Here is a 21,057-nt window from a genome sequence, read left to right on the forward strand (position 1 = left end):
GAATAATTTTTTATTAACAAACCAGATAAAATAATAACAATAGTTAAGTATATTTAAGAGGAAGGTTTTTATAACTATTGATAATAAAGTGATTGTATAGCACTTTAGAAAATACAAACTCGAATGCAACTATCTATTTTAAGTCGCATACGTTGTATGTATTGGAGATAGTTGTTTTATTGGAGTTTTTTTTTTTTACCTTCTACCATAGCCCTCTCAGTTAGCCCTGGTTTTGTTCTTGATAAATAGGTATTTTATTATAAACTTGAATGGCTTTTTCCTTAAAAATAAAAATACTAATATGCCCTCATAAAACCCGTATTTAATTATACACCACCACGAGAGACATTTTTTTATTTATACACGCCTATGGCATAATGGCAAGAAGTTGACTTACAAATTTTATTGAAATATATATAAGTTGATGTTTTATTTTTATTTTTTCAAAAGTTCTTTTTCCTTTTGCAAGATGGTTGAAGCAAAAAATAAGAAATAGTTTTTTAATAATAGTTTGTAGTTGATTTTTGGTCAAAAAGATGCTTTCGTAATGTACCAATTTCTTGCAAGGTAAAATTTAAAATTTAAAATTTATCTTTTTAAATAATGATATATTTTTATTAATATTATTTTTAAAAAATTAATTATTAAATATATTTAATAATTTCATGTGTGTATATATATACATTAGATAAATATATTCTAAAACCAAGATTGGTGGTGGCACATGAAAACACACACACATATATAGATATATATATAGATATAACACATATGAATTAATTTTAATTTTAAAATAATTTCATGTATAATATTCAGAAGATTATTTTCATTTTATAAACACACACACATATATACCCAAACCCATATGAACATCTTAAAATATTAAGTGTTTGATTTTCAAATTATTATACATGAAAGTTATTAAAAATTGAGATTAATTTTAATGAATGTTATTAATCTTTTCCCAAAATAATTGATTTTCAGACATTTCTTATTCTAAAATACCATTTGTTTTTCACAATGGAATCTTTATGACTATATTTAACATGATTTCCTAGGTCTTATAAATAAGTGTGCAACACTATCCTATCTTATAATATATATTTATTTAATTTATTAGCTGAGGGGTAAAATCAATTTTTTTTTTTTTTGACAAATGGTAAAATCAAATTTCAAAATGAGGCATCTAATTTATTTAATAAAAAATTAAATTTTATTTAATAAATTTAAATTTTCTTAATAAATAACTATATCAGATCACCCAAACCATCAAAAGAACCATCATCTTTCATGTTTTGCCTCATTTGCAAATTTTTTTAATATAATATGAATTAAAAAGATATTTTGAGGCAAGAAGTTGACTTACAAATTTTATTGAAATATATATAAGTTGATGTTTTATTTTTATTTTTTCAAAAGTTCTTTTTCCTTTTGCAAGATGGTTGAAGCAAAAAATAAAAAATAGTTTTTTAATAATAGTTTGTAGTTGATTTTTGGTCAAAAAGATGCTTTCGTAATGTACCAATTTCTTGCAAGGTAAAATTTAAAATTTATCTTTTTAAATAATGATATATTTTTATTAATATTATTTTTAAAAAATTAATTATTAAATATATTTAATAATTTCATGTGTGTATATATATACATTAGATAAATATATTCTAAAACCAAGATTGGTGGTGGCACATGAAAACACACACACATATATAGATATATATAGATATAACACATATGAATTAATTTTAATTTTAAAATAATTTCATGTATAATATTCAGAAGATTATTTTCATTTTATAAACACACACACACATATATACCCAAACCCATATGAACATCTTAAAATATTAAGGGGCTGTTTGGTTGTCTGTAAGTGAAATTACATGTAAGTGAAATTACAGTGTAAGTGAAAATGCTGCATTTCTATTTACATCACTGCTGTTTGGTTTGCTGTAACTGAAAATGCTGCATTACTTTTAATTTGTTTGGTTTGATGTAAGTTAGAAGATATGGTCACCATGTAAGTAGAGGGGGTGAGATTACCCCCAATATACTGTATTATTATTAATTATTTAATGCATTTTAAAAAATAATTTAAACTAAAATAATTAATTTAATTTAATAAATTATTTATTACATTTAAAAATAATAATCAGAAATTCAAATAACTAAGTCAAATAATAATAAGAAACTTAAATAATTAAATACTAACTCTAAATAATTAATTTAACTCTCCCCATCTTCTCTTAACACTAATGTAAATTAATTAATTAATTAACTTAATAATAATTTTATTAAATTAAAAATATATAAAATTCTTTAATTTTATATAAAAAAATATTTTTTAATTAAAATTAAATACAAATTGGTATATTTTAAATAAAAAAATAAATTTAATAAAATATAAATAAGTATAAGTTTAATTATATTAACAATTGATTACATGTAAGTTTTCATTTTCTTTTAATGCATAATTTGGAGAGTGAGAAATGGTGATTTTAGCCCAAATGTTTTGCTGCATTTCAATTTACAGCAAAATTTGCTGTAAGTTGAAATGCAGCAAAAGTACACAAAAATGCAAAACTGTTTACATGTAAAACTGATTTCACAACAAACCAAATAACATTTTACATGTAAAACCATTTACATTACAGCTAGTTGCAGGTAACCAAATAGCCCCTAAGTGTTTGATTTTCAAATTATTATACATGAAAGTTATTAAAAATTGAGATTAATTTTAATGAATGTTATTAATCTTTTCCCAAAATAATTGATTTTGGGACATTTCTTATTCTAAAATACCATTTGTTTTTCACAATGGAATCTTTATGACTATATTTAACATGATTTCCTAGGTCTTATAAATAAGTGTGCAACACTATCCTATCTTATAATATATATTTATTTAATTTATTAGCTGAGGGGTAAAATCAATTTTTTTTTTTTGACAAATGGTAAAATCAAATTTCAAAATGAGACATCTAATTTATTTAATAAAAATTTAAATTTTATTTAATAAATTTAAATTTTCTTAATAAATAACTATATCAGATCACCCAAACCATCAAAAGAACCATCATCTTTCATGTTTTGCCTCATTTGCCAATTTTTTAATATAATATGAATTAAAAAGATATTTTGAGAATTTATCTTTTGAAAAATCAGTAATTCTAATGAGCTCCTTTTCAGTTAATTATCAAGCATACATTTTTTTAGGAATTTAACCATTAGATTCATTCACAAACTGGCCATGCTTATAAGGATATGTTAGATGATCATTAGCTTTCCTTTTTGTATTTCAGCATCATTTAACTCAACTATATTACTAACTTGTTTAAACAACATTTTTCTCGCGCTATATATATATATATATATTGACAAATAGAAAACAAGCGGCCCTTATTTAAGAGAAGCTAGGGGCCGGCATGCAAATACATAGAGTTAATATCTCAATCAGTGGTGGAACCAAGAAGGGGCGAACGGCGGCTTCAACCACCCATGGCACTCAAAAGTTCTGCCATTGCTCAAGAGGGAAACCGGCCCTCAAGTCTCATGCATCAAGGGAAGCCTCCCCTCCCTTTCTCAACCCCCCCTTCCAGCCTTTTTGCCGGCATGGTGAATTGTCGTCGATGGTGTGAGTCTCGCGATTCAGGCCTTCGAGATGATGTGAAATGGCATTGGTTGCTGCTTGCTAGTCTTGTGGTTGTGTGCTATGCCGTTGTGGATGAAGTCATGAAGACATGAAGAGGCTGAAGAGTAATAGCCAAAGAAGAAGATTAGAATTAGAAGGTGAAGAAGAATAATGGTTGAATGGGTTGTCAGCTGTGGGTCCAGATCCAGCTGTGGTTTGTGGTTATGGTGTTTAAGTTTGGATCCCATTCATCCGAATCTGATAAGGTCCATAAACAATCCGAATCCGTTTATTGAGTTATTGCTATTGGGTTATCGGATTTAAAATATGATCCGAATCCAATACCCAAATTTTTGTTAGTTAACCGACATACCCTCAACCTCAATGACTCAAATTTAGCCATAGCTGCTCAAAGTCTCTCTTTGATCTCTTGCTATCTTAATCACTTTTTCTTTGTTGCTAACGATGATCTTCGATTCGATTGAATGATTGTGAGCAAAATCTTGTCTAGTTGTCTTGATCCTTGAATCTTGAGGTTTCTCCAAACTCCAAAGTGTAAGTGTTTTTTTTTTTTAGGTTTTTGTTTAAATTGGATTTTGTGGTTTTGATCTTCAATTGATGATTTGATTCAGATTCATTATTATGTTTTTACAGACAAATCTCATCTCCTGATATCAAGATTTGACTTTGCAATTAGAAAGATTGGAGGATTCATTGAATTGAATTTGAGGGCCATATTTGTAAGTCTTTGTTTTATTTTTAAAATTACATCACCATATTGTGCAGCTGTGCTTTTGACTTTTGACATTTGCTAACCTGTTAAGTGTTAATTAACTTTGGTTTTTGTTCTTAAAATGAAAAATGTCTTGAATGTTGATGTTGATTAATGATTATCCACTTCAATGACTCCAGTGTTAATTACTTTTTTAATTGATTTGAAAACTGAAAATTTTGAACTTTAATTGTTTGATTTAATTTGAGGATTGAATTTGGTTAATTATAATTTTAGTGGGCATAGTGTGTATGGTTGTTGACGTTGAGTTAAATAGCTGAAATTTGGCGATTTTAGAGCTTCATAGTTAACGTACATTGGATGTCTATAGAAACCATTATTGGTACAGCTGGGGATACAAATAAGGATGGTACTTGAGGTTGATCTCTAAACTGTCACATAAATGTTTCCAGTCCATGGCATTTGATAAAAGTAGGTGAATTTTTTGCTTGATTTGCAAAGAAGTTTGTGATCCTTTCATTTTTCTCAAACAAGGAATAACATTTCTAGATTCTACTTCAAATGATGAATGGAGGCAAACGGTGCATCATAGGACAATACTTTTAACTTTTTTAAGTCGGAATAATTATCTTGAATAACATTTCCAGTATAAAGCTATGATCCTAAACAATTGATTTTCTAGACAATTGGGCTTGTGTTTTGTAGCATCAAGGACATAACAAACATAATGGAGATTACTTGTTTAGCCTTGTTCTCCAAATAATTTGATGATTATGGGTTTTCAATTTTTGAATGACTAAATTAGAACTTTCCAGATGAGATGAGTTATGGACCTATGGTGCACAAAATCCCATTCTATATTTTCAATTATCACATTATCTTAATCCTATTTTGAATAAATTAATTAACAATATGATTGGCTTCTAATGTGTAGCTATTATTCAATTATCAATTATATTTATACATGTTTACTTTGGTCTTTGGATAGCATTATACAATTTTATAGCCAATTGGACATGGATAAATTTTTATTAAATGACCACGGAGTGAAGAGTCATCCAATTCTCCAAAAGCACCATCGGGCTATAAATCAAGCGAGAAAAACATCCATGTGAATTTCAATTCGAATGACATTGTTAGTGATCCGAGACTCTGAAAGCCAATTGAAGACTTTGATGTTGGGATATATTAGAAATCAAGTTAGAAGGGAATATTTAACTAGAGGCACATGTCCACCAATTGGCCATAATTTTCCTCAAAAAGAATATGGCAAACAAAAAATGAGTTTTTAGAATGCTTGGTTTAATCAACATTCATGGTTGGAGTACAGTGTGAGCAAAAATGCAACATTTTGTTTTTGGTGTTATCTTTTCACACTAAGCAGAGGAAATTGAATAAGAGAGGATGTATTTACTAAAACGGGGTTCAATAATTGGAAAAAGGCTTTAGAAAAATTCATATAGCATGTTGGTGATGTGAACAGTGTGCATAATGACGTAAGAATACAGTTTCAGAGTTTCCAAAATTAGAGGCTGAGTGTGTCACACCAATTGGCTACACATTCACATGAGATGGAGGTCGAATACCACACTTGTCTAACGGCGGTTTTGGATGTGACACGTTTCTTATTGAAGCAAGGTTTAGCTTTCCGTGGGTATGATGAGTCTTTAAGCTCACTGTACAAGGGCAATTTCTTTGAGTTGCTTGAGTGGTAAAGCCTACGGAATGATAAGGCGTTTAGTGCAGTCAATCAAAATGCCCCTGGAAACAATCAAATAATTTCTCCAAAAGTTCAGAAGGAGTTAACAAATGCTTGTGCAGCAGAAATTACATGTGCCATTGTTGATAATATTGGAGATAATTTTTTTCCCTTATAATTGATGAATCCAGAGGATGTGTCAATTAAGGAACAAATATGAGTTTTTTTTTGTGATTTGTGAATAAGAATGGATATGTAATAGAGTGGTTTCTTGCTATGGTTCATGTGCCGGATACCTCAACCACTTCATTGAAAAATTCCATTGACTGTCTATTTGCGAAACATGGGCTATCTCTTTCGAGACTGAAGGGACAAGGGTATATGATGGGGAATCAAATATGTGAGGTGAATTCAATGGTTTGAAGGCACTTATCCTAAAAGAAAATCCATATGCAAGGTATATCCATTGTTTTGCTCATCAGCTCTAATTAGTGATTGTTTTCGTTGCTAAAGACAATCGAATTGTGAGTGATTTTTGCCAATATTTTACTATGATTGTTAACAATGTGGGAGCATTGTGCAAAAGAAGAGACCAACTTCGGCAACATCACCATAATAGATTAGTTGAGCAATTGAAAAGGGTAGAGACAACCAGTGGCAGAGGAAAAAAAAAATCAAGAATCCAACTTAGCAAGAACGGGGGATATTTGGTAGGGATCACATTACATTACCATTCTCAAGCTAATCTTATATTCATCTTAAAACACAAGAAATAAAACCCTAGAACACTAAGCATTGAAGAAGAAACCCCTCTCAATGTCTTTAATGTAGGAATAAATGTGAGCTGATAGCATTGCCTTAGATGATCTCAATGTGGAGTTCAGTGTTGGAGGTGCTCCAAAATGTGCATGATGATGGTACTTCTAATGATAATAGAGGAATATTGGCAAGTTTTATTAAAAAAATGGAGAATTATCAATTTGTGTTTGTAATGTATTTGATGAGGCGCTTGTTGGGGATAACAAATATTATCACTTGCCTTACAACAAAAGAATCAAAATATTGTTCAAGCCATGCGTTTGATCGAAGTTGTGAGGGTTCGACTTCAAGACTTTAGGGAGACGGGATGGGAAGTATGTTTGGAGGAAGTTAGCTTTTTTTTTTGTGAGGGAAACCCAATCCCAATACCTCACATGGAGGATAACTCCTTGGTCATTCTAGACGGGAGGGGCTAGTCATTAATCATTTATATCATTACCGTGTTGAAATTTTCTGCGAGGTTAAAATTTTATATTTATTGTGTTTCCATCGTATCATCAATTTATTATTTTAGTAATATTTGTGATTTTATCATTGTTGCCATGTCAGGTTATTGATTTGATTGAAAAAGAAATGCAAAACAGCTTACTAGAAACTAGTACAGAGTTACTTCTTCTTGTGTCATACCTTGATCCAAGGGATTCATTTTCCAAATTCAACATCGATAAGCTACTTCGTCTTGTGGAACTTTATCCTGAAGATTTCACAATGACTGAACATATAATGCTTGAGGATCAACTTGCCACTTTCATTTATGATGTGCGGCATGATGAAGATTTTATAAATGTCGGTGACTTGGGAGGTTTTGCTAGAAAGATGGTTGAGACTGGTATAAGTGTTATTTTTCCACTCATTTATTATCTTATTGAGTTGGCATTGGTTTTACCAATTGCGACAGCTAGTGTTGAGAGGGTGTTTTCAGCGATGAATGTTGTAAAAATTGATTTGCGCAACAAAATGGGAGACGAGTAGATGAACGATAGCTTGGTTGTCTATATTGAGCGAGAGATTTCTTGCATCTATTGATAATGAAGGGATTGTACAATGTTTTAAAATATCTAAACTCGGCGGATGCAATAACCTCCTCTTAGTGGCATGCCTCGCATTTCTAGCACTGACACTGGCATTGGCTCTAATTCAAGCTTGCATAGATAGCTATTTTATGCTTTCTTCATATTCACATATTCAAAGTATGGATGTTTTAATAAAAAATTATATTATCTTACTATTAATATTTTGGATAATTGCATTTTTTTAGATGTAATTTTTTTTGAAATTATGAATTAGCCCCCCTCACCGAGTAAATCTTGCTTCCACCACTCCCCCACTAGTAAATCCTGGTTATGCCACTGATCTCAATACATCTATGCTCTCACTCCCCACTAGTAAGTCCTAGTTCCACCACTAATTTCAATATATCTATGTCCTCATTTTGAGTGAAATTTGGGGTTCGATCTCGAGTTTTCTCCAAAATGAATACCCTACACGAGGAACTTAATGCTAATAGGCCAAAGGCCCATTGGCAACCCTTCTATTTTTTCTAACACGGTCTTTAATTATTTATTAAAAAAATTATTAAAAATCTTACTTTTAGATGGCATTAAAGTTTCAATTCTTCATTTTTCTTTTAGTTTTGCATCACACACACACACACACACACACACACACACACACACACACACACATATATATATATATATGAGGACCGATAATCTAGGGATGCTACAATATCTGTTAGATCATTATCTAACAGTTGTTGTTTTATTGGAGTTAGCATCACTAACCCACCTCTGGGGCTAGAAATGAAACAACAACTATTAGATGGGTGATTTAACGGCTGCTGTGGGGATATCTCTAGATTCGTTTTCTGGGGATATCCCCAGAAAACATATTGCATATATATATATATATATATATATAAGCAAGAATTCAAGAATAAGGAAAAAAACCCAATAATTATAATAAAAAGGTAAGCTTTAGATTAAATTTGGAAAAATAAGTGCATTATTTTTTAAATAGGCTATAAAAAGATTATTTTTGAAAAAGATATACAAGAGAAGAGATGAAATTGTTTAATTATTAAATTCAAAATTTAAGACTTTAATTTAAAATTTTAAGACTTTAATTTATTATTATAAATAATTTTTATAATTTATAATTGAAGACCTTAAATTAATGATGAGTTATTCAAAACTGGAATGCCTATAGCTGATGAGATGCCCCTGGTTTTGTGTATAAAAGATTGTGAAGTAATGGAATGATTTTATAATTTGCTTCTTTGCAGGGAATTTATCTTATTAATCTTTATTAATTTTTATATCTTATCAACAAAGCCAATATTAAACTATAATTAAAAGAAGCCAACAAACATATATAAGTGAAACATAAAAGACGAGATGAATTTTCCATTATATATGTTTCACTTCATTTGATTAATGAAGGTATGCACGATTTATCTTTTAATGAATATTATATACGTATATTGTCAATGTAGTCATGGAGCCTAGCTAAATCATATGATGAACATCAATTTTTAATAAGAAGAGAGTGAATGATACTAGTGTGGTTTGTGTGTGCATATATATATATATATATATATAGTGACTTTCCTATTATAAGTAAACAATACCTAGTCTCTCTCTCTCTCTCTCTCTCTCTATATATATATATATATATTATGTATGTATGTATGTGTATTTATTTATTTCACGCCGTAAAAAATATCACTGAATGCATGCATGGTCCTGTGCAAGAGCTTTATCAATGTATACGTATAGATATGTACATTTATGCAAAAATAAATAAATATCATAAATGTTTGTGGATATTTCATTGGGGCACCATCAAAATAGATCAAGAATCATTTCACGCATGCACATGCATGCGCTCATTAAACCATGCATACATGCATGACAATGCTATGATAACATAAACTGCATGCATGCATGGTCCTGTGACTCCCTCACGTACTTTGGAGCTTTATGCGAGATAGCTTTAGTTCCGTACAACAAGCTTTAAAGAAACGTTAGAAAAGAATCACCTTTTGACTCATTAGAATCAAACAAGAGGACATGCACATGCATACCATCTTTCACCTAATTTCTAGAAAATATAGAATTTTATGTTTTAATAAGGGTATATATGCAAAAAAAAGAAAAATTCTTAAATTATCTCAAATGATTATGTTAAATAAGTTAATTAAATTAATGTGGGTATAGTAACATAGTTTATACTTTATAAATAGGCTAGTGGATCCTTAATGAATATTAGGTTAGATTTGGATATTTGCCCCCATTGATTAAATTGATTTGACTCTAGTTTACCCCAATCTAAACCTAACCGGCAACCAATATTGAGACACCTAATTATTATAAGGTAACATTATGCATATTAAATTTAACCTTTACTCATAGATGACATATTTATTCATCATGCACACATAATATGTATGGTCATATGATCCAATCATTATAGGTTTTATTAAAAATGAGAGTTATTCTGAAATTGTAACATTTTTTTTAATTATTTTTATTAAATAATAAATTAAATAATAAAAAAATAATTACCAATAGTACCCTAAGCTAAGATAATAAACAGATCAAATTGGAGTATAAATTGACCTGAACTCAATGAACTAATACATATCGACACTCATATTATAATATATCATATATGACACAAGTATTCATGCACCCAAAACATATCTGGTTCTATGATTGAGTTAGGGTTTTAACTTGACTTGAATTCATCATTTAACACATATCGATACCACTATTGCTTGTGACTCGACCTGATCCCAACCTGACTAGCTAGTTAACACATAATGACACCCTTAATGCAAGAAAACATTATGCATGGTGAAATCTCACAAATATTCATTCATGACACATGCACACACGTTCACATACATCCATGCATATACATCACATGCATGGTCCTGTACGTGACTCTCACGTATAAGTAAAGCTTTCTTCAATGAACAAGCTTTTTACAACGCCCTCTAAAGAATGTTAGAAAGGACAACTTTTTGACTCATGGCAATGTGCCCTCTCTCTCTCTCTCTCTCTCTCTCTCTCTCTCTCTCTCTTTCTCTTTCTCCTCTCCAAAACCCAATATATTCTTCTTAATGATATCGAAAGCATGCAGAGAAAGAGAAAGAAAGTTAACATAAGATCTTTTCTCATGTTAAGAGTTGTTGTTGATGTTGTTGATATTTGATAAGTTAACCATTGAAAGGACATGAAAGTGGAGTAGAGGTCACTTGGCTTTAGAGCAAAATAAAAGAGGCACAAAAGAAAGAGAGTTTGTGGTAGTGGTGATGCATCATGATCATGATGAAAGCCAGGCTATGCAGACTAATTAATGGTGCTAGGTTGTTGCCCATGATAAGGGCACACTGCCCCCACACTTAGTTACATCCATATGATGTTTTCTACAACCAAAACCATAGTCATATTTCTTGTCCTCTTTTGCCTCTCCTTCTCCTAAGTGGACCACCTTTCTAATCACTATTTATTATCAAAAAATAAGAAACAAAACTCACAAAAAATTTTATTCTTAATTAAAAACATAAGATATACAATATTGATTTATAATGTTTTACATAATATGTCAAGTTACTTCTCTCTTTAATGTTTTAGTGATTGATTTATATCATACCTATTAATTATTTTTCAAATGTTATCATTTATATTTATGTTTTAATAGATGGAAAATGAAATATTTTATCCACCTATAGCATTGATAACCTATTACTACTAGGTCTCCAATGCACAGTGAAAATCAAAAGTTGAATTTTCTCCACTGCATTAAAATGTGGGCATGTGATATATTTAAAAAATTCAAGCACACTCTTAACACATGGCATTTATAAAAAAACAATAATTGAAGTAAAGAGAGTCCAAAAAAAATCTAGGACCATTCTCACCTGCTTGAAGTATAGATAACAAAGACTATTATATCTGTAGTTTTTGTGTGTGTGTGTGAATATATTAGCCTTGTATTGTTAGGAGGGGATGGCATTGTCAAAGACTTTTCAGATTGATCAAAGTGGAGCCATAATTCATGTGGACCAATATTAAAAATGGGGGCCTCCATCTCACAGTACTTGGTCATGATTCACAAGATTGTTTGTTATATATATTTTCTTCTTTTTCCTTCTTAGTGTGAGTCATCTTACTTTGATGGATGTTGCCTTTAAGTATAGCTAGAGCCCTAAGGTCACATGAAATCTATCCTAGAGAGAGATCTATATATACACATTTAGAGAGAGATATTTTAAGTTGTATAGGCTTACAATGCTATATATAGAGATGACAACAGGAAGGTATAGATAGCGTATATCAAAACCTTTATCTATACCCGTAATTCTACTTTATACCTGTTACATAGGGACCCACCACTCTAACTTCTCCATAACTGCAGTTATGGGGAAGGTTTGGTAAGGGTATATGAAGCTAGAGAGAATTGGTCTCACAGGCGATGTGGGACTATGGACCTGAGCCACTACGTCCCAACAATACCTATACCCGTAACTCTTACTTTTTAGGGCAAAAAAATTCATATATTTACCTGTACTAGCAGAGTATGGGTATATCCGTTGGGTACCCGCTTACATGTTATTCAAATTATTGAATTAAATTTAAATACTACTACTACTACTACTACTACTAATAATAATAATAATAATAATAATAAAATTCATAATCCATTACAATACCATGTTTAAACACATGTCCATATATTCAAAATTACATAACAAGTAATTACAAATTATATATATATATATATATATATAAATTAAATATAGATGAGTTACCGAATTTAGAAAATTAGGTTTCATGGAAATCCCTAATTTCCTAAACTTCGTAACTTATCGAGTTTAGAAAATCCCTAATTTCCTAAACTCAATAACTCATATATATATAATGCACGAGCGCGCGCGCACACACACACATATATGAGGGTATGGGTACGGGTATAGATTTTATCGGTACCCTTTTCAACGGGTAAGGGTACAGGTAACAGTATGGGTAGGGTAGAGCTTACCCTTACCTGATCCGTACTCGCTAAAAAAAAGGGATAATACCTATGCCTTTACCCATTTCCGTACCCAGTTAAAGAGGATAATAACCTCTTTAACCGAGTATGGGTATAAATATACCCTATCGGATAAAGTACAGATTGCCATCTCTAGGTACATATACATGTTGATTACTATATGAGATTAGATGATATGAAGGTTAATAAGGTCACTCCAAATATTCATTGAAGATTATGTTGTACAAAATTTCTCCTTATATATATATACATCAAATAAATTTTTTATTTTACAATTAAATATCTGTTCAACGATATACATGAAGTTAGTAAGGATAAAAAGATTGACAATCACTAAAAACATACAAAAATAGATTTATGTGGTTTCATACTTTCTTCTATTAAAATGGGTTGGCACATTTATATATCCAAGCTATACAGGATACATGATCTATTGAAGAAAATGGATGCCCTACATAATTTCTTGAAGTATATATATATATTTTTTTGCCGTTAAATCAAATTTATAAAAAACAGATATGATGTGCGTCTTTGTATGTAAAAATTAATATTTACCTCTAATTGACATATATTTCCAAATTGTAATAATATAATTCATCCAATTATTTATTAACACTATTTTGATGTTTTAAATTGCCTCTAATGATATTGTTGCTACTGTATGAGATATATAATCTATATTGTATGAGATAGTTACCAACACTCACTAGACGAGGCATCCCAAAGGATAAAAGCGCTCTCTTAACTTCATAAGCGCAAGGGTTTCACTTCAAAGCGGCGACTCAGAACAAAATCAAGTCTTGGAGTAGGTTATTCCTCTCTTTTTTCTTCTTATTTCTATTGTCTTGTTTCTCCTTGTTACCTCGGTGCTTCACCTTTGGTGAGAGACCTCCAGTTTTTTGCTTTCCTTATTTGTTTGTATTTAGTATGTTTTTTATTTTAATAAATTCATGATTTATCAATTTTTATAAAAAAAAGAAAAAAAAATATTGATATAATGAAAGCAAAGACCCACAACCATAACATAATGTCCTAAATAATTGACATGTTTACCAAGAAAAGCCTCCTAAGATCTTCCCTCTTTACTCAATTTACATATGCCATACAATTACGATTAAGATTTAATTCCACTGTATAAATCCAAAAAAAAAAATTTAATAGGAAAAATTTTAAAAAAACCTCTGATTTATATATATTAAAATCTAGTGCCATTACGGTAATTAAAATCCTCCTGCATTAGGATGGTCCAATTAGACAATTATGTTGTTTGTAAGACAACAACAACATGGCTGGCCACAAATTAAGCTTTGCATCTATCATATCTCCTTAGCTCATTTATATTTGGTAATTCTTTGGAACTAGTATACCAAACTTTGATGATGTTATTAAATACATCCAACCAAATGTACCTAGCTAATTAGTGTTTGGATTAAAAATAAAATATATCGAGATTAATCTTAAATCAAGAATTGATTCAAAATTCACATTATATTAAAGGTCCTGTTATCTTATGTCACAATTCAATACCTTATTCCATAATCAACTTTTTTTCATGATTATTAATCCACTTTGGTAATGCTAATTGCATGAAAACATATTGTTTAGATAATTAAGACAATTAATCTTAATTAAACACTAATAAACTTGTCATTAAAATGGTCCCAAAATGGAAGGGTCAAATATTCCATTCAATTCAAATTAGCTGGAGAGACCTTGTGGTCATCCTTTCTCTCTCTGTCTCATGTGTGGCTTAATTTTACTTGAGATCCAAACAAAGAACTAGATATTTCTTCCACTATTGTACCATGTTTTCAATGTTGAAAGTTTTATCACATCAAATAATTAACTTTCATTAATGTGTGATTTCATGTTTTTAACTAATTAATAAAACTCTAAAGTGAAAGCAAAAGTTACAAGGACTAAAGAAGTAGATGAAATGTAGTTGTTGAAGAAACATGGCATCCCCCACACACTAATAGCATGTCCTAAGTTTTATGTACTAGGAATAAACTTTTCCTTAATTACTTTACTAATTAATTAATTAATTAACAAGATTTACTTAGTGTAACAATTAATCCTCATCTTCTCTTTTGTTACAAAACTTCCTAACTAAGTTGTTGATCAAGCTTTCTTGTTATTCAGAAATATATATCTTCCTATAAATACCCCTCTATCCCTTCCTCTTCTACAAACCTCTCTCTCTCTCTCTCTCTCTCTCTCTCCCTCTCCAATTTTCTCATGCCCTTCCATTTTTCTTTTTTAAGGTTTATGTGAATACCTTCTTCTTCTTCCTTTTCTTTTGATCATGCTTTGCTTCTTTTCTAATGTTCATGCATGATATATGTGTGCATAAATGTGTACAAATATATATGTATATAAGTTATATTGTTGTGTTTCTTTTGCATGGAGTTCATCAAAGGCACAGTTGCTGTTTTCTGGTGTAGCATCATCATGATTCACACAGATCGATCAGTGATCGATGATCGTGCTCGTTGTGTTATCACCGCAACTGATGAGAATCCTGATGATGCTGCATCGGCAATAAGCTACTCATACATGTACATAGATCTATGCTTCATCAAGGTGAAGTTTTTTCCCTTTTTTTCACCCCTTTTTTAAAAGATTCATATCAGTTTGATTTTGACAAGAAAAGTTTCAATTTACACAAAAGCTCATCTGTGGACCTGTCTTTAATTCTAGATCTTCAAAACAAGTCTTTTCTTTTTGTGGACCAAACTTGGTACATCTTGCAGATCAATTATTAATGTCTTCTCTTGCGAAACAAAGCATTTAATATGTATATATATATACATATATATATATATATATATATATATATATTTATCTGTGTGTGTGTGTGTGTGTGCATGCAAAGGCATTTGCATCTTATTAGAATTGCATTTGCTAATCCCATGAACAATGATAATTAATTGATGAAATTTATGGCAAAATGCTAATGGGTGCATGTTTTGTATAGACTATTTCTTGTTTTCATTGTTTATGGCTTCAAATTGTACATATATATATATATATATATTGTCTTTATGAATGATATTTCACTATGACTATTTTTGCTTAGATCTATAGAGATTAAATGCAGGAAAATCAGCAGAAAAGAAATGGTAGCAATGCCATGAAAATTAGAAAAACAAGGAAGAAATTGAAAAGATTTTGTGAGTGTCCTCTGTCGAGTACACTGCCATAAAGTTGTTCATCATGTAATGTTCAATTCCTCATTCAAAGTTGTCGATAAATCTGTTAATGAACTGCATGACTTAATTGAAGGTTGGGAACGATATGTTGCATTGCTTACAATTTACATGTTTATATAATTACTGTAATTTGAAGTGCATTGTGATCTTGTATTTCTGAATAGCTAACATTGCCAATGAATCAGTTAATGGTTTTCATTCATATCTATGATTTGAAGTGCATTATGTTTTTGAATGCTTGAAATTATTCAGAAAAAAAAATGATAAAAAAAGCCTTGTAAGTGCATGTAGAATGAATGCCTCTCAAATTGTATTTTTGAAGGACTAACATTGTTGATAAATTAGTTTATAAATTTGATTTATAGTTAAAATTTGAAGCCATTGTATTGTTGAATATTTTTAACCAAAATTTGAAGTGCATTATGTTACTAATTGTTTGAGTAGCTGACATTGTATCACTATAAAATGTCATTAATTTCTTTTTTCTTCTGCATTTCTACTGCTTGAAATTACAAAGAATGATTTAAAATGGAGTCTCATTTTAATGGACACTTAATTAATCATCATTTGAATAATTTTGCAGGAGAAATTATCAACAGGTTCATGAATTAAACTTTGATAATCTTATTATATAGCAATAGAGAGATAAAAAGAGATCAAATTCCCAAAAAGTTAGTGGCCACTAAAACAATGGACCACAGGCATCTTCTAATCTTTTAAACCTTGCTTTATTGTGCATCTTTTGCAATCAAGAATAAAAAAATTCACAAACAATATATATATACTGAACATGTGCTACTAAATGTAGCCCTTTTAGTGGTATTCATACAATTATTATAAGAGGGCTTTTTTTTTATTATTTTAATTATCCATATATTTACCATAATGACCTCTTGTAGTCATCTTTTCAAATGCATGAGGAGGGGTTTGTGCTTTGGTAACAGAATAATGCCATGTAGAGGTAGAAAGTCAATAGATTATGAACTACTTTCCTCAAAGAAGCAATGATGGTATTTGAAGGAATAATAAGCATTAGTTAGTTCTATACCTGTACATAAAATATTTATAGATAGCTTTTTAGATCTGTGGGCAAAGGAAAAAACAAAAACAAAGAGCTTTGTGGGCTTTTTTAAACCATCTTTTTTTAAAAAAAATTTATAAATTTTAATTTTTTTTTTACAAAAACTTACTTATCAGGGTAGATAAATATATATCTATTCTAAACTAAAATATTAATTTTATAAATAATCAACACATAAAACATGTACAAAATAAATATATAAAGTTTATATTTATTAAATTAAATCAATCTATTCTCAATCCAATATTAAATAATAATAATAGTTAATTTAGTTTAAAAAATATTTTTGTGTAACACATTTACATGAAACTCAGTTATGGTTATATTTTAGAAGAGAAATTAAAAAAAAAGAAAAAATTACTGTTTACACCTCAAGAATTTCAAAACTTCCCAAACAACCCCTGTGAGTTTTGAATACCTAAAACATCCCTTCCTTTATTGTTTTACTTCCTTTATGCCCCCTGCATTATAAAATTCCATCATTGCCCATAAACCTTTTTGCATACATTTTTTCATTCTTTTTGCATGTACTCATTTCTTAAACAGAGAGCTCATTTGTTAAACAGAGAACTCATTTCTTAAACAGAGAGCTCATTTCTTAAACAGAAAACTCATTTTGTTAAACAGAAAACTCATTTTTTAAACAGAAACATTGATATTTAAACAGAAAAACCAATATTTACGTGACAAATTAATCATGGGTATAAAAACCAATTAATCTTGGCCACTCGTACATATTTAAATAGAAACAACAATATTTAAGCACTTTTTTAAATGTAAACGCAATATATTAAACAGAAACATCGATAGTTAAACAAAGACAACCAAGCATAAAGACGGTCGTTCTTTATTATATAGAGATAATGATATTTACATTAAAAATTTAATAAGTTTGTGGAAAAGAATTTAGGTTAGCATGATTACATTATAACTACAAACAAACTTATAACTACAAACAAAAGAATTTAGGTTAGCATGAAGAGTAATACATTACTCATTTCTTAAATAGAGAACTCATTTCTTAAACAGAGAGTTCATTTCTTAAACAGAGAGCTCATTTCTTTAAACAGAAACCTCATTTCTTAAACAGAAAACTCATTTCTTAAACAAAAACCTCATTCTTTTAAACAGAAATATATATGCTTAATGTTTATAAAAAAATATATTTTATCAAAAAGATATAATAGATATATAGTTATAAATATAGATTAATTATGGATCTGTTGAAAGATTACCGAATGAATCTTTGGGTTAAAAAGATTAATCCAACTCAAAATTTAAAATTAATTTTAGATCAATCATGAAAGTTTAATGTAACAGGTTATAGAAAGCTAAATATGATTATTAATTGTATTTTAATACATTAAATAATGTTTAATATAATTTTATTTTATATATATACTCTTAGAGGATTTTTCTTTGGAAAAGTTTCGTTGAAAATATTTTTTATTTTGTTTTTTATTAAAAAAATATTCTTTAACATCGTATTTGAATTTAAAAGTGAAAGGAAAAGTAAAATAAGGAAAGATAAGAGAAAAGAAAAAAAGATTGAATTTTTGTTTGGAAAGTAAAGTCATTTGAACAGAATGGTTGTTCGAATGATGTGATTGAATGTCTTATGTGCGGCACCCACATCTCTCTCTCTCTCTTTCTATCCCCCCATAATAGCTTTTATTGCCTTCTTGTTCATCTTCATCCCTTTTGCGCGTTCATCAACCATCATTCTCCAATAAACCCACGCTCATTAAAAAAAAAGTCAATTATCATCTCTACTCTCAAGTTTGGCCTTTCCTTCTCTTTATCACTCTAGAAGTTTTATCCACCCTTGAAATCGCTAGATCTACTACTCCAGTATAGTGAAACCGACAATGAAGGTGGCATCCAACTATAAATTCGTGGAGGACTTTAGACTCACGACCTTGGTAACATAGAAAGAGATTGGTTTTAGAGGTTAGCAGAAGGGAGTAGATTCATGGCGTTCGCCATCTTGTTTGGCTCTCGTTGTGGTTGAGGAATCTGGGTGAATTAGGTTTTGATTTTATGGATGATGGGGTTGAAGAGAAGGATTTAGAGAAGGAGAAAGGTTGGGTTTTTCATTTTCATTAATTTCATAAATTTAGCGTGATATTCGGAATGGATAACTGGAGCTTTGGATGTTTCAACGGAGTTAGATCAATTCATCTATGCATTTTTTTCTTTAATTTATTTGTTTTCTTGATTTTTTTAACGGATGATTATGTAGGATTTATTATGATTTACATTAATTTATTTTTAATTAGTGATATGGAATGCCTGTAAATGAGTTGTTAGGCCGAGTTGGAAGTTTAAGTTGGCATTATATGACAAGTAAGGCGATGATGTGGCACAAGCAATGGTGACATGGCAAATGAAATGACTTGGCAGACAAGGTGACAAGGATGATGAAATGGCAAAAGCACTTGATGATGTGGCAAGAAGTAAAAATGAAGACATGAAGGTTAGAAGATCATGTTAGGAGTTTATGTTTGGAGGATTTCTCTCAATGAACCATATGGAGAAAATCTATTAGGAAGACTATCTTTTTGGAAAGAGCATCAATGTAAAGAATCCCTTTTGAAGAGCAAGTTTATCTTAGATATGATTTAATCTATCTTCGGTAAGATATAAGACGATAAAATCTATATTTGATAAACTCTTTTCTCATGAGAGGTTTATTTCTAAGAGAGAGGAATGATCTATTGTTGGCAAGTATGAAGATCTTCTCTTAGAGACCAAGGATTGCATAGAAACTTAGTTTGGTGTGAAGCTATTTGAAGACACAAACTAAGAAAGGTAAGGGCAAGCCAACATGATTCTCAAGACCATAATTAGCAAAGCAATTTGAAGGAAAGATCCAAAGCTAATTATAGGTAGAGTTATTTGAAGACAAAATCTATTCAAGGACACAAGACATCTATGGCGAGATTTGATAAAAGATTAAAGACCCAAGCTTGGATAAAGGAAGATCATGCTTGGAAGATATTGAATATCTAAACTCGGATAAGAGGAGATCAAGTTTAGTAACAATATATTGAAGAACCAGACTTAGATGAATGATGATCGAGTTTGAAGATTTGGCGAAGACCAAACTTGGACCAAGTTTGGAAAGAAGATTGAATAGATCTTTTGAGATCATCTTTGGTGAGATGGATTCACACCTTGGTCAGTGCGACCCTCGATCGGGAGAGAGACCTGCTGATATGACGTGAGGAAGGAGGCTAGTTGCTAAGGGTAGGAGCTCGGGAGTCGTGGATTGCATTGAGGCAAACTAAAGCAACCAGGAGGGTAGTTATGTTGCAACGAGAGTAGAAACTCAGTCAGGATTAGTAGGTGGGTTGCGTTGCAAGCTTGGTTGTAACAGGAGTTACAACGTCTAATTTTGGAAGATGTCCAAGTGAGAAAGCCACGAAGATTCTAAAAGATGAAGCTTTGTTGGGACGTAGGGACATCCATATAAGATACCCTACTTTGAGATTTAGGATGTGCCATGAACGAGAGACCCTACTGTGTGGGTTGAGGAGAGTGGTCATCCGGCAATCTGGAGAGGGTCATTCATTGTTGTGTGTGTGAGAGAGAGTGTGACTATTGTAAATTTTCTTTCTTTTCCACTTTAGTGGAATATTTTCTCCGAGCTCAGTTCCCCAGACATAGGCAAGCTTGTGGTGAACTGGATAACCAATTTGTGTGTATTCTTTCTCATGCATGATTGATTGTGTGTGAGTTCATTACTTGTGAGGTTGAGTGAAAAAAATATCACACATCTACCCCTTAAGAACTAACATGAGTATTTTAATTTTTAGAAAATTT

General features: G+C 30.4%; 1 long non-coding RNA gene across 1 annotated transcript; it reads left to right on the plus strand.

The window, feature by feature from the left end:
• The first annotated feature begins 3,983 nt into the window (after nt 1-3,983).
• On the plus strand, nt 3,984-8,038 carry LOC120278692. Its single transcript, XR_005541753.1, has 3 exons — nt 3,984-4,183; nt 4,283-4,368; nt 7,429-8,038. It is a non-coding gene; the product is annotated as an uncharacterized LOC120278692 (long non-coding RNA).
• The last annotated feature ends 13,019 nt before the right edge of the window (nt 8,039-21,057 follow it).

The sequence above is a fragment of the Dioscorea cayenensis genome, chromosome 1 (assembly GCF_009730915.1).
Source record: "Dioscorea cayenensis subsp. rotundata cultivar TDr96_F1 chromosome 1, TDr96_F1_v2_PseudoChromosome.rev07_lg8_w22 25.fasta, whole genome shotgun sequence".
Classification (NCBI taxonomy): domain Eukaryota; kingdom Viridiplantae; phylum Streptophyta; class Magnoliopsida; order Dioscoreales; family Dioscoreaceae; genus Dioscorea; species Dioscorea cayenensis.